Genomic DNA, 16318 nt, shown 5'->3' with positions numbered 1-16318 from the left:
CAGTAACTCTAATGAAGTTACTCTAGGGTGTCTGGGTGGCTCAGTCAGTGAAGCGTCTGCCTTCAGCCCAGGTCATGATCCCAGGCTCCTGGGATCCAGTCCTGCATCGGGCTCCCTGCCTAGTGGGGAGTCTTCTGCATCTCCCTCTCCCTCTGCCCCTCCCTCTGCTCCTGCTCTATCTCTCTATCATGCTTTCTCTCAAATAAATAAAAAAAAAATCCTTTTTAAAAAGTAACGAAGATAGTTACTCTATTATGTGGGGTGTTAACTATTTGTTAGGGTCGTTGTGAGAATTATCTATGGTATTAATGGCTGGCTTCTAGTAAACATTCAGTCAATAGTAACTATCATCTCTGTGGGTTAACATCTTCAGAAATAGCTTTCTGGAGACCATTCAGAAGACTTAAGCTGTAGAGAAAGAGAAGTTTTTATATTACAAATATATATTTATAAGAGACCAATATTCTCTTATTTGCAAACCCAAACATTCCCAACTAATACATATGGCTATTGCTTTCTTTTCCTTCTCTAAAAAATGTGGCCTTCTTGATCCTCCTCATTTAATTATACTCACAGATCTCAGAGAAGAAAGACCCAGAAGGAGCCCTTTGTTTGTTATAGAGATGGGTAAGACAAGAAGACCTTGATCCACCAGTGCGTTTCTTCCAGGAAATATTTCTCAAATGTTCCTATTAATAGCATGCACTTCTTCTGAAGCTTTTAGGAAATGTCACCTAGAGCCCAGCCAAGTGGAAATGACAATTACCTGGTTGAGACTAATGATTCATCCAATTTCTGGAAACTGCACCAATACCCCCCAGAAGAGAGCCAGTCCATTGTTTCAGTACAATGTGAAGCATTTCCAACAGTTTGCTCAGTGCCTCCCACCAGACCATAATAGTCAAATTCCTGAAACCCAAATAAGCTTGAGCATCGGGGGTTAGGGATTGGGGTAGAAGATTCCTTTGCAACTTTAGATATAAGCCTTTATACATGGGGATTGCTACACATGGCTATTAGTGAAAATCTTACTTTTATCAAGTTTCAGGGACTATAAGGGTATGAATCATACCGAAATTGTACAGTATCTTGAAACCACCGTGTGTGGTATAACACGCTTCCCATTGTGGGGTATTTTCTTGGATCCAGGGTCAGCAAGAACAACGTATGCTAATAGATGGAAGATGTGGGTATCCACACAGTATGGTCTACAGGGCCCATAAAAATTGCTGTCCTAGAAGTTTTCTCCCATCCTGATGTTGCAGTGCTAGAAATTTCTGCATTTTGTGGCTTTTCATTCTCTCTTAAACACTTACATTGCTAAGAGAGGATGACACATGACAGCTTAATAAGTAAGGTATAGGTCAAATTAATGTGACCTCTCTCAACTAGAGGACCCAGACAAACAAAGCAGGAAGTCCTAGCCATGTTGTTTCTTTTCTTGTTTCATACACTTGCTCTATACTTTTTTGCCCCGATCCCCTTGATCACATGTTCTGGATCTGCCTATATGGTATTGACCATCAGTATTTAGCTCAAGAGGTGACTCAAGAGTCCTCTCCTTCGTGAAGCTTCCAGCTTACCTGCTTAGAATAATGCTTCTCTCGCCGCCTTCGTGCTCTGTGACTCATGCACTGCTCCCTTTGCTCCTACCTCGTTCTTTTTTCACCATCCCTGCCCTTGTGGAGTTTAGAAAGGGAAATAGAGGTTAATCCATGTATCACACTATTCAATATAAAATTACCACTCTGTAAAGCATTATAATGAAGAGGTGCTTGGCTACAAGAGAATATTCTAAGGGAATTTGAGCTGGTCAGGTCAATGAGGGCTTCCCTATGGAAGGAAGGATTGAGCTGTGATCAGAAGGGAGAAAAGGGCTGATCTAGGCATCTGCAGTTGACTCTGGTCACTCATGGGAGTGTAGATTGTTAGAAGGATTAAATGAGGCAATGAATGTCCTTCGGGGGTTTCTAGCACTTGGTATGTGCTCAGTAAATGGTGCCCGTTATGATTACTGGTACTGTGGATTTATTTTATTTATTTATTTATTTATTTTTTAAAGATTTTATTTATTTATTTGACAGACAGAGATCACAAGTAGACAGAGAGGCAGGCAGAGAGAGAGAGAGAAGAAGGCTCCCTGCTGAGCAGAGAGCCCGATGTGGGACTCGATCCCAGGACCCTGAGATCATGACCCGAGCCGAAGGCAGCGGCTTAACCCACTGAGCCACCCAGGCTCCCGGTACTGTGGATTTATTATTATGACTGTAAAGTGCTATCATATTCTCTAGTATGGCCTTTTAGCCTTTGGCAAAGTAGGTTAAAGTCACCTAGATATAAGGTCTGTCTGTGACCTAATTATTTTGGGGGATCAGTTTTTATGCCACGGTATGTAGGATGGAAAAAAAAAAACTGTACTGATAAACCACATGCCTGATGTTGGTATCATTTCTTTACCCTCCCTCCTAAGTCATGAATTTTTGGTTTCTGGTCACTATTATAAGTTGAAAAGTAGAAATCTTATTTCAATGTTTATCAAAATTAAAATTGACCCAGCAATTTTCCTTCTCTATGGAAATACATGTGTGCCTCAAAATATAAGTCCAAGATGGTTCATTGCAGCATTATTTATGACAAAAAATACTAGAAATAATGTAAATGTACAACAGTTAGAAAGTGGTTCTATACATCTATGTGCTATCTATGAAAGATAATGTTTAAAAAAAATGAGGCATATCTTTATGAACTAACATATCAAGAAGTCCAAGGCATAGCTGGAAGTGAAAATGAAATAAATCACATCTGGTATGATTTCTTTTGTGAAAACAAAGGTAAAAGCAAAAACCATTTGTGATTCACAGAGATAATAAATACTGTGATGGTCAAGAGTGCATGTCCTGAAGTCAGAAGACCTGGGTTGAAATCCCACTGCTACTGCTTTCTAACTGGGTGAGTTTGGGTGAGTTATTTAACCGCCCTTGCATCAGTTTTTCCATTTGTAAAATGGGGGTAAAGATAGTATATACCTTACAAATGGCTAACAGATGCATGAAAAAATGTTCATCATCATTAGCCATCAGGGAAATTCAAATCAAAACCACATTGAGATACCACCTTACACCACTTAGAATGGCCAAAATTAACAAGACAAGAAACAAAAAGTGGAGGGATGTGAGAGGATGTGGAGAAAGGGGAACCCTCTTACACTGTTGGTGGGAATGCAAGTTGGTGCAGCCACTTTGGAAAACAGTGTGGAGATTACTTAAGAAATTAAAAATAGAGCTTCCCTATGATCCTGCAATTGCACTACTAGGTATTTACCCCAAAGATACAGATGTAGTGAAAAGAAGGGCCATCTGTACCCTAATGTTCATAGGAGCAATGGCCACAGTTGCCAAACTGTGGAAAGAACCAAGATGCCCTTCAACAGACGAATGGTTAAAGAAGATATGGTCCTATATGTAATGGAGTATTATGCCTCCATCAGAAAGCATGAATACCCAACTTTTGTATTAATAGGGATGGTACTGGAAGAGATTATGCCTAGTGAAATAAGTCAGGCAGAGAGAGTCAATTATCATATGGTTTCACTTACTTGTGGAGCATAAGAAAAAACATAGAGGAAGGACATTGGGTGAAGGAAAGGAGAAGGTAGTTGGGGGAAGTTGGAGGGGGAGATGAACCATGAGAGACTGTGGACTCTGAGAAACAAACTGAGGGCTTTGGAGGGGAGAGGGGTGGGGGGTTGGGTGAGCCTGGTGGTGGGTGTTAAGGAGGGCACGTATTGCATGGGGCACTGGCTGTGGTGCATTGGAACACTGAAAAGAAATAAAAAAAAAACTTAGTATATACTTTAGAGGAAAATTTTGAGGAGTAAATAATTTAATATGTACAAAGTGCTTAGAATATTGAATACTCCAAGGGCTTATATGTGATTACTATTATTAAGCCTATATGTAAACACACAGAAAAAGGACCATAGAGAAATTGCAGATTTTTCAATAGTAAAAACAGGTAACACCTATACATTTATCCTAAGTTCCTGCTTCATTTAACCAAGGATGTGCAATGTAAGGGAGGTAAGCATGACCCCATGTAGCTGACCTTGTCATGACTTTCATGTCACTCTGGAGCCTTGGATCCTCATTGGATCCAAAGCTGAAGGTTACACATTTCTTCCAGGCAGGGCTCCACTGTGTTGAGAAAGCAGTGTAGAGAATGTTCACTGTGGGTGAAGGACATACCTTACCAACCTGGGCATTTTGATGTAAGGAAGAGTTTGCAAACCTCAGGCTGTCCTGGATGACATGACCTGAACTCAGTTTTAGGGATGCCACGTGTTCCTACTGGGGAGAAAGCACAATGAGCACCTGGGTGTCTTTCCAAAAATAATGTACCTGCACCTCCATTTCCAAAAATAATGTACTGCGCCTCCATTCTGATGAATCAGAAAGCATTTCCTCTTGTTCTGCACCTGTCCTCTCCCCTGTCCATGGCTGTACTTTTGTCATTTTTGTTCTAGATGATTTTGCCATTGAGTTTGCCCCAAGAACACAAGTCCATTTTCCTACTTACTTCCACTAAACTGCTGATAATGGGGCGATGACAGGGAGAAGGCAATCCACAGAGAGGGTCCTTATATTTCTTGATGGTCGGATGTTTTTGCAAAGAGAAAATATCATGTATGAGTTACCTCTCTGTGCTTTTTACATAAAAGAAAGGAGTTCTTGCCTTCTTCCTCATAGCATTTATCTACGTGGTTGATATTTGGGGGGTCAAACAGTATAACAAGAGGTCAATTTCCATAGCTCTTTTTCTAATTCTAAGGGAATAACTTTATTTAGTTTTTTTTTAAATTTTAGTATTCAAATGTTTACATGCACAAAAGTAAAGACTTAATTATAATGGATACTTATACCTTGATTTAACACTTCCTAACATTTTGCTGCATTTACTTTATCCCTTTTTTTCTTAACATTTGCTTAGTGTTTTAAAGAAGTTTATATTTTAAAGCAAATTACAGACATCATAGCATTTTATTCCCAAATATTTCAGAATGCAGCTGTAAAAAAAGAAATTAGGCTATCATCTTACATAGTAAGAATACAATTATCATGCACATAAAATTAACAGTAATTTCCTAGTGGCATGTAATGCCCAGCCCAAATTCTAAATGCCTTCAATTATCTTTCATAGCTGATTTGTTCAGACCACACACTGCACTAGTGCACGGGGGACTCTTTTGTGGCTTTCTGAAAGGCATCTGAAGGACATCAGAATTAGGAGGAAAGATGGCAAGGGGCTTTGCTTTCCTTGGGTGATGAATTTGCCTGGCAGAGGCCAAGGCACATGTTATTCTTGCTTAATGACCAAGAACCAGAAAAGGAACAGGCCTGTGATTACCCATCGATGTGAGTTTGGAATTGAGTGACCAGTATGGAAATCACATGCAAATCTAAGCAAACTATACAAACTTCCCACACAGGGGTTAGTGAGAATTACTACACTTATTAGGGAAGAGAATATGTTCTAAAATTTGTTGAGTCGAGGCTTTGCTGGTTTATAGCAGTTTTAATTCCATTTTCCCTCTCCAGAGAAGGGTAAGTTCCCTGAGTTGTCACCTATCCACAGCATTCTGCATAAACACTGAAACTTGAATGATTTGTGTTGTGTTATTGGCACTACGTACACTGCCTTTGATTGACCCAGGGGCTCCAAGAATGTTCAAGTCCTAATTCTGCCAATAATCCCAAGTAACCTTTACTTCAGCTTTAAAAATCACTCATGTTTGCTGGGAAATGGGGGGCTTGACTAATGCTCTTTAAGTTGATTTCCAGGTCTGAAGTTCCAGGTAACCCCTAAGTTCTGCCTTTTCGACCCCAAATTTCTCTCTCAGTCATACATATTCCTTTACTGTGTACTGCTAGGAAAAAGAAAATCCTGTTAATTGTATTAGCTGCCCTCTTATAATTTGACTGCCCATTTCATTTTTTGTTAGTTTATTTGTAAGGGAGAATATCAAGGGGGCATTTGGATGTCTTCTTCAAAATTGGAGATTTGCTTTCTCTGCAGGATCTTAAACAAATGAATACTTTTTAATAATTTTTTTTTATTTTTTATAACAAATGAATACTTTTTAAAATACAGTCTTATGAAGGCTCTGTAACAGAACTTGCTAACTCTGTGTTGGTTAAAGCATCAGAAAAACAAGACACCCTCCAAGAGAGAGGATGTACAAGGGAACCCGGATGCTGGGGATCACGTCTGAATTCCCTGCACAGCTTCCAGGTTCTAACTTTCAACAGTGAGAAGGGAATCGAGAAAACATTTCTCAAACACATACCACGTCTCAGGTATGTGCACATCTTACAGTTCACCACAGGATCCGAAGTAGGTATCAACCTTATTTCCTATAAGTAAGGACATTTTCCACTTTCCAGATGAGGAAATGGAAGTTTAGAATGTTCTTTCAAATCATCTTCTCAAGGTGGAGCAGGAAGAAGTCAGGGGCTCCACGGCCAGACTCCATGCCAAAGCCCTCAGTCTTTCTCCTTCTCCTTGCCAGTTCACCTTTCCTTCCGTTTTCATCTCTTAAAATGCCTAGCTGTAGACGCTGGCCAAGACTGGGCACTGGGAATGCCTATATGGCAGAGTAGTGCTCAAGAGGCTGATTTGCAAGAGTATCTGTGGGTTTATTTGTTTGTTCTGAGCTGCAGTCTTCCTCAGGAATCAAACCCTATGTCATCTACTCTTAAAGTAACCAGTCTCTGAATTCAGTCCAGGTTGTCTGCCCTGGATGGATGATATTTTTTTTTTTCCCTGCTGGATGATTTTTCCCTCTTTTACCTGGGTTCTCATCCCTTCCTTTTCCTCATCCTTATCATCTCCTGAGAGATCTGTCTCTGACTCTTCAGGCTAAGTTAAGCCTCCCAGGAACACTCCCCAAGTTCTCTGGCCATCTGCTTTTCCAGCATGTATTTATATATATTTAGTTGCTATTTGTGGTGAAGCAGATTAACACAGAGCTTAAGTAAATGGGCTCTAGAACTGACCTGTCTGGGTCTATAACCTAGGATCGCCTATTTACTAGCTGTATATATGTTGGCCAGGCTGCCTAACCACAGTGTGCCTCGGTGTCCTCATCTATAGAATGGACTAATAATAGCACCCAGTATTCACTGGATAGCAGTGCTGGTTAAATCAGTTGCTCTATGTGAAGTTCTCAGAACAGTGTCTTGCACACAGCAAGCACTCAGTCATTACGAGCTATATCCTTTTCTGTCTTACTTCCTCAATGGACAGTGGTTCTGTTGGAGGCAGATCCTATATCTGTCTCATTTGCTATTGTATTCAGTATTTCCCCACATTGTGGATACTCATGAAGTATTTATTGCCCACTCCAGTTACTACCTTTCCTCATCACACACCTTGGCATCCTACGGAATGCTTGCCGTGGACTGGAAACTTTCACGTAGATAATCTCTCGTGCCTCTCGTCCATTAGTTATTATTGGCATAACAGTTCTACTGACAAGGAAAGTAAAGTTCAGAGAGTAAACTGCTCTGCCTTGGGAAACAATTGAGGTAGTATTGAAACACAGCTCTGGGGACCCTTGGCCCTGTGCTCTTGCTCTTTTTTTGTCCCCGGGCTGCTTCTTTTTGCCATGGAGTGAACAATGAACCTTATGTAAACCCTATGTAAATAGGAGGTCTGGTTTCATGAAACCAAAGCCAAAGCCAAGTAAGCAGAAGTCGACAAAAGCATCACAGTCACCTGATATTTTAATAATAATAAAAAAAAGATATCTCCTTTTTTCTTAGATACCAAAATGAATGTCGATTCCCAAGTGGAGATGGAAAATCGTTAAGACCTCTCCCACAGAGGTCATAGCTTTCTGTAGAAAGAACTAAAGATCCACTTGCTAATGCTGATTTATAAGTAAACATGATGGTCATCTTGGGCCACTCTGGACTGTAATAACTCCCAGTGTGGGATGGCTGAGCTAGAGGACTGGTGAACTGTGATGTTTGTCCTGAATTAAGGGCAATTTATGTTGGTGCTTCTCAAACTTTTACCTGGGGGCCTTATCACAAAGTTGGATTCTAATTGAGTGGGTGTGAGGAAGGGCCTCAGATTCTGCATTTGTAACAGGTTTCCAGCTGATGTCGATGTTGCTGGATCACAGACGATCCTTTGGAAAGTAGTGGTTTATGGGATTTCCTTGGGCTGCATTCTAGCCAAACACAGTGTTTCCAGTAAAGAATGGTCTTTGCAGAAGGGCACCTGGGTGGCCCAGTCGATTAAGCATCTGCCTTCGGCTCAGGTCATGATTTCAGTGAAGGTCCTAGAATCTAGCTCCAGGTAGGGCTTTCCTGCTCAGCAGGAAGTCTGCTTCTCCCTCTCCCTCTGCCCCTCCTCCCTGCTCATGTGCTCTCTCTCAAACAAATAAATAAAACCTTTAAAAAATAGTTTTTGCAGGAACAGAAAGAACAGGAACCTTCTGGGGGGAGCTAAGTGCATTCAAGTCCAGTTCTGCCACTTAATGGGAATGGAGTCATGGGCCAGATTCTTCTCTTGAGATGTGGGTGTCCTCGTGCATAAGTGAGTGTGGTGCATATTGGGAAGAAGCAGCGGTTTGATGTAAATTAGGTTCTGGCAGTTATAAGGTTGCATGACTGCCTGACTCATTCTAATGCCTAAACTGAGGTTGAATTATTTTTATAAGAAGGGAGTTGCGGGGGGTACCTGGGTGGCTCAGTTAGGTCGAGCGTCCAACTCTTGATTTTGGCTCAGGTCATGATCTCAGGGTGGTGAGATCAAGTCTGGTGTTGGGCTCAGCTCTCAGTGTGGAGTCAGCTTGTTCCTTTCCCTCTTGTTCTCCCCTGGCCCTCTTTCTCTCCCAAATAAATAAATGCAGTAAATAAAAGAAGGTGGTGGGGAAGGGCTCAGAATCTGGTGAAAGAGATCAGCAGTAGCCATGGGAGCTAGTAATTATCCCCAGAGCCTGCTGTTGATGATACAACTCCTTAGCCCTTTTCTGCTTCTCTGTGTTCTGCGTCCATCCCACCAGATGGCCAAGAACATTCTGTCACCATAATACACAGGTTTTGGTCCTAAAATTTCCTGGCCATGAAGACATCCTTCATGACATTGACTTTTAGCTAGAGCAAAATAGACATGGAATTTTATTGCAGGAGTGAAGCTTGGATGCCACAGAGCCAAAAGACCTTATTTCAGAGAGGGGAAGAGACTTATCTAAGAACACACAGTCAATTGGAAAGTAGTTTGCTCTCAGAGCTCCTGTGGGCTCACTGACAGCCCCATAGTTTCTCTGCAGTATAAATGAATGGAATGTGCAGGTTTTAATAATATGCCTGGATGTCCTTAGGCAGCTGTCATAAAATAGCATTCCTATATGAGGTTTACCACCTGTGTTTCCAAGTTGTTCCTGACATTCTTATTGTAATTTACTTAGCCCATCCTGTTTAAAAATAAGATTCTTAATATCTTTCTCTGGGATTAAGCAGTAGGTATTGTTGGCAGTAATTGAAAACATTGCACTGGAAAGTTGTCTTTCTCCTCCAATCATACATGGTGAGAATTATGCCTATTTACCGGGTGCTGATGCTACCGTCTTGCCCCAAGTACGCTGCACACTGAGAAGTGCTTTCTGCTTGAGGGCCAGGAGAGATCAAGCAAAGTCAGAAAAGAAGACAAGAAACACAGGGGAGAAGACTGTGAAGTTGTTCTTGGAAAACTGAAATATGCCCTCACCACCTTCCATGTTTCTCATCTCCCACGCTTTCTGTGGAATTTGCCTTCTCTACTGTGTTCAGGGCTTTTAAAATGTGGCTCTCAACAGAAATGAAGGAAGGGAGAAAGGAAGGAAGAAAAGCTTATCATTTCTCTGTTGGTTAATGTAAAACTTTGAGAACACTCTGCATCATAGAGTATGATTGGTGTTCATTTCCTCCCACGAAGTGATATATTAAGAATACTATGAAAAGAGAGATGTACTTTCACAGGTAGACTCCATATCTCACATGTGAAATCATCACACTGACCACTGTCATTGTCTTCAGGCACATGATTCATCAACATATATTCAGAGGTGATTTGGTATCAGGCACCATGGAAGTTGATGCATGAGCTACAGATACACATCATACATGGAACCATGGTTCCCATCGTGGCGAATTGTCAGGTCCCTTCCTATGAGAGAGCTGCCAGAACTATAAAATGGCAGGTGTATCCTTGCTCTGTCTTAATATAGCCAACAATTTCTGCCTCCCATCCCTCCCACTGTTCTCAATGCCAGCCTTGAACATTATACTCCTTGCTCCCTACATCCTGTCCCACACTGCTGTTGGTCTTCCTAGCTCCTTACTTTGTAATTTTTTCTTCTGTTTCATCCTGTCATTCTGTCTTAGTCCTTAGGACCACTGTTCCAGCTCTGCTCATTTTCCTCTTCCTTGACTCACCAGGTCATATTCCCTCTCTGGCTATACTATTCCAGGCCATCTGGATAGGCTCTTTAGTGAACATTGTCCCAAGAGGTCCAACATTATATAACTTCAAGGGTCTGTGCATTAGTTTACCTGTTTATTCTGGGACAAATTACCATACTCAGTAGCTTAAAACACAAGCCAACTATCTTACAGTTTACAGATCAGAAGTCCAGACAAGATCAGGCATGTTTAGGGTGGTATGGCCATAGACAGGAGATCAGAAGTCCAAAATGGATCTTACTGGGCTAAAATCATGCTATCAACAGGATTATATTCCTTTTGTAGGCTTTAGGGGAGATCCTGGTTTTTTTTTTTGTTTGTTTTTTTTTTTTGTTTGTTTGTTTTGTTTTGTTTTTTTTTTGTCTTTTCTAACTTCTAGAGGCTGCCTAGAATCCTGGGCTCATGGCTCATGGCTCCTTCCTCCACCTTTCAAGCTCCACATGCCCAGTGGGTCATTTTGGTGCTATCCTACTGGTTCTGATCCTTCTGCCTCTTCTCCACTTAAGGACCTTATGATTACATAGGGCCACCCAGATATTACAGCATATTGTCCTAGTCATAAAATCAGCTGGTTTTAGCAAACTTTATTTCATCTGCAAAATTAATTTCCCCTTGCCAAGTAATATTCCATATTCATGGGATTCAATTCCTTCTCTGGACCTGGGAGAAGACTTTACTGAGGGATGGGCAAGAAGTAGCTTGGGGTGGCATCGGTCAGAGAAGATAAAAGAGGCCTTAGAAATATTCTTGCCACTGTCCCTCATGCCTTGCTGTCACTTACCTCACAATTTTTCCAAGACTCACCCTATCTTGCTAAAAAACACATTAATCACTCAAGACTACAACACAAATCCAATATGTAGTTATTGCCGTCAAAAAGATAAAGCAAACATGCATTAAATATTTAAATTACAACCTAAGGAATATCTATTATTCAATGCAAGTTATCAATGCAATAAATAATACTCATAAATAGTTTTAGATGTTTTAAAGACAACACTGTCAAACAATGAACTGAGTACTTTCAATGCAGACTACCTTTTAATTTCTAAAATAGCTTGGGTGTTATTGATATTCACATTTTTCAGTACGTCAATATAGACTCAAAGAGGGTTGGTATATTGCAAAATGTCACATAGCTAGTATATGGAGAGGTGGGATTTGAAGCTGGGTTGGATTCCATGGCCCAGATAAGACCCCTAGGCAACACTGCCACCTTAGGAGTTCAGGGGACAGACCCATCAGGGGAGGAGTGCAGTAGCTAAGAAATGCTTCTTGAAGGTGGTGATATGTGAACACACATTTAAAAGGTTGCTCAATGAGAATCCCCTTAAAATTCCTCTAAGACTATAGGGAAAATCAGAACTTATTTACACTCCAATTACCAAAACAGGTTCACCCCCAGGGCTTGCCTGTGCTATTAAGACAGTGTGCATTCACGAACCGTGCTCCGTTTATTTCAACTTCCAATTCCCATCTTGGGGAGACAATTAAAAAAGTAATCCTTGTTTTCTTTAGGCCTTAGATTAGCTCTTTCCTGTATCCCCCAAGGGGACAATTCTCAGCACGGCCAGATGAGGGCGCTTGGGTGTGGCGAAAGGATGATTGGGAAACTGAGTGTGGGGGTGTTCCCAATGTGCTCTAGGGGCCATTTTAGGGAGCACAAGCCAACAGATGGAAATTACTGGTATCCCTTTAGAGACTGCAGGCTGCACAAGTCATTCATTCATGAATGCATGCATCATCAAGCAAGTCATGACTCCTAAAAATCTAAGAATCCATAGGAGACAATACATAAAAATTATCCTCTATCAACAATTATCCTCTATCAACAATACAGACTCAGACATAGCAAATAAATATTAAGCACAAAGTGTCAAGAGTCTGTCATCTATACATAACACCCGCATATATGTGTTGTACTATATTCTAATGTGTTTGTATACATTTTCTAACTTCTACTAGGGTGAGATCTCTTCGGATACAAGACTATTAAAGCTACTTTTGCTTCTTCAGAGAGCAGCACATGCATTCCTACCCATAGGAAAGCCTAATGATGATAGTGTTGAGGCAGATGTAATGAATTATAATTTACCAAGGAAACTCTGAGGAGTTGGCCAAGCATAGTTGTTTTGTTTTGCACCAAGTCACTAATTCTGAGTCAGGAAAAGACATGTTTTTGCTCCTTAGATTGTGTTTTGGAAAGAGCCTAGAACTCAGGGGTAGATTGGTTTTCAGACATCTCAACTGCGCATGTGAAGCAGGACAGCCTAAAACTTAAGACCCTGAGCTTCAGAGGTAGAGAGATCTAGTTCAGAAATTTGCTTCTTCCCCTTTTCCTTTCTGAGATATCATGGTTCATATGCTAAAATATATCCATGATGATGATAATTAAGTTCATGTTCATTGAATCTACAGAATGGCCAGACACAAGTTTAAGAGGATACATGTAGGAGATCATTTCTTTCTCACACCAACTCTCCAAGGTAGGAAATGATATTATTCTCATTTGTTAGATGGACAATCTGAGGCACAAAGAGGTTAAGTAATTTTCTCAGGGTCACCCAGCTAGGTATTGACAGATTGGGACTCAATCAGATACACTAGCTACAGAGCCCATGCTTTATTATTATTAAAATTCCTGTGAGGGGCGCCTGGGTGGCTCAGTGGGTTAAGCCGCTGCCTTCGGCTCAGGTCATGATCCCAGGTCCTGGGTTCAAGCCCCACATCGGGCTTTCTGCTCAGTGGGGAGCCTGCTTCCTCCTCTCTCTCTGCCTGCCTCTCTGCCTACTTGTGATTTCTCTCTGTCAAATAAATAAATAAAATCTTTAAAAAAAAATTCCTGTGATATTTGTGACTTCTCCAGGGGGAAGTTACATGAGGAATTATGGTTTCAATAGAACTTGGTTTCTCAAACCTGAGTCTGGAACCAAAGGTGGCTCTCTTCCACTCTCTAAAATTATGAGCATTGTTAAAGTAGAATACACATCATCTGCTTAGAAGATTTTTTTTTAAACCCATTGAGCAAGTGGCTGGTATTCCTGGGGACCGGACTCCCTCACCATACCTCTGTAAGCTTCTGTAAGTGGAGAAGTCTCCCTCTGCATGGTGTGAGATTGTTTGTACTACAGTGGTTGGGACCAAGAGGAACAATTGTGTGTTCAAAGGAGAATGAGAAGGTTTAGGCAACGGTTATACCCAGGTGGTCAGTCTACAGAAAATAAGACTCAGGGCCCATGGTAGTGGTCCTGAACCATGTGACAGATGGCAGTTCTACCAAAGACCACCAAGCATCATGGTCAAGACTGTGAAGCATAATGTGCTATGGAGGTAGGGTGACCTATGTCTCACACCTGACTTCATACTTCTGAACTATGTGTGTCAGGGAAAATACTTGCAAAGCTTCACTTTCTTTGTTTGCACAATGGAAACAGTAATACAAATCCAAAATGCCTCATTTGTGTTTCTGAAATCCAAAAATATCTGAAAACAGGAAATATTTTCATAAGCCCATGGCAAACTCACTTGACAGCTAAACTTTACCTGAACATAGCATGAGCTTGTTATGGCTGTCTCTCCAATGTGTTTGATTAAAGCACAATATCCCGGGCCCTGCTGATGGTCAGAATAAATACAGCATATATACTCTATTACCATTCTAAAAATAATTAAGAGAGCGATGAATTTAAAAATGCATCTTGCCCCAAGAGTTGTGGATAAGGGGTAGTGTAGTTGTACCAACCACCTCATTAGGTTTCCATGTGGATTAAGTGGAAAAGGTTTAGCAGTTACTAACATACCCTAAACCACCAAATAGTCTGTTTCCTAAATAGTCATTGCATTCTATGTATTAGGTACTTCAGTGAAGCAATTCTGTTGTTCTGTGCCATCAATTTTATTCTCCTTATAAGAACATCATAACGCAGTGTTTAACGTGCTTCAGTATTTTAGGGCACCTGGGTGGCTCAGTTGGTTAAGCATCCAAGTCTTGGTTTTGGCTCAGGTCATGATCTCAGGGTCCTAGGATTGAGCCTCATTTCAGCCTCCCTGCTGCAGAGTCTGCCTGTCCCTCTCCCTCTATCCCTCCCCCAACTCCTGAGCATGGGCTTTCTCTCTCAAATAAATAAATAAATAAAATCTTTAAAGTGCTTCTGTATTGCATCCAGGATATTTTTAAGGATGCCTTCCAAATGTTTTTGTTTTGTTTTCCTTGCTTTTCTGATTTTCAGGAAGTTTCAACTGCTAAGTTTTTTTAGTTTGTGAAGCAGACTTATTATGTCCCTTATTCCAAAGACACCTGAATGGTTTGCTGACTGAAGGACGAGCCCAGCTCCAAGGTGTACAAAGCAACAAGGAATCATGTCACTGCCTGCCAAGCACTGTCATGAGCTGTCTTCAGCTGCTAAGGGGAACTCCAGGTTCAGAGATAAAATGCAAAAAATAGGCATCTTAGACTTTGAGAGTTGCAGTGTTGCCTTACAAAGAGTGGAATTGATTAATTTTTTAATTAATTATTTTTTTTATTGTGTTATGTTAGTCACCATAAAATACATCATTAGTTTTTGATGCAGTGTTCCAAGATTCATTGTTTATGTCAACACCCTGTGCAACATGCAATCCATGCCCTCCTTAATACCTCCACTAGGCTCACTCATTCCCCCACTCCCCTCGCCTCTAAAACCCTCAGATTGTGTCTTGGAGTCCACAGTCTGTCATGGTGGAATTAGATGGAGTTCAGGAAGGCCACTTTCGGAATGCCATGAGAAAAACAACCAAACTTCGTTACAGATGGATTCCCTGAAAGACGGAACGGACTACCTATGGTTTTATGAAACTCCGGCTCCCTGGCAGTGGGAAGGCGAGCCTGGACACACAGTTGTCAGGGGTATTGGGGCAGGGTTTCAGATTCCTCAAAGTGGTTTGCATGCCGTGACCTCTGAGAATCCCCTGAGGTTCTGTGAACCTCAAGGAAGACGGAGAAAGCAATGCAAGGCTCGGTGGAGAAGCCCAGGAGCTCCCCAGACCTCCTGGTTCTGCTTGGCTCCTGCATTGTTGTCCTGAGTGGCCGGATTGGAAGGCTGAGCTAAGTGCTCAGCAGTGATACATTTGGCTTTGCTTCTGTCCAAAGAGCAAAGTGGAGAAAAAAAGAGTATGGAGTTCTGGAACCTCTTTCAAGGGTGATGAAGAAAATCATTTACATTTCACATGAAATTGTGGACCCACTTGACATTTGCAGAAACCATGAGGAAGCTTCTCTGTCTTTAAATTATCCACTGCTAATGCACAGTGACGTTCTTTGGGGGAGGGGCTAAGCACAGCACAGCCCCTTTCCCTGTCCAAGCTGTGAATCAATAAGAGACACAAGGGGGTTGATGGACGGAGAACAGAATGCCAGTTTTCTTACTGACAAAGACGATGCTAGAGATTCAGGCAATATTGGGCTTTCTAAAGTTGTTTCCTAGAATTAGGCTGGCTTTCCCACCAGCCACTGATGTGCTAGAAAAGTTGAGTTCTCTTTGGTATAGGACCTTATTCTACATGGTAGAGAGCACAACTTCCCTCAGCCAGCAGTAATGGGATGTCAAAGGGGAGAGAAAGATGAGCTCTGGACACCATGCTTTGTCCAGGACTTTCCAATTCAGTTGTTAGGGGGTCACCATGGAGAGTAATAGGCAGGGGGATGGAGGTGTTTGGGGCAATTTTTTTTTCAGGGAGACCTGTGGAATGGGGAACACGTATTCCCCATCTAATTAGCCTTTCCTTGTTTGAAGCCTTTTTTGAGAGAAAAGAATGTATATCCTTTACAGTTT

The sequence above is a fragment of the Lutra lutra genome, chromosome 4 (genome assembly GCF_902655055.1).
Source record: "Lutra lutra chromosome 4, mLutLut1.2, whole genome shotgun sequence".
In the NCBI taxonomy this organism is placed as follows: Eukaryota; Metazoa; Chordata; class Mammalia; order Carnivora; family Mustelidae; genus Lutra; species Lutra lutra.
Note: the sequence above shows the minus strand (reverse complement) of the source record.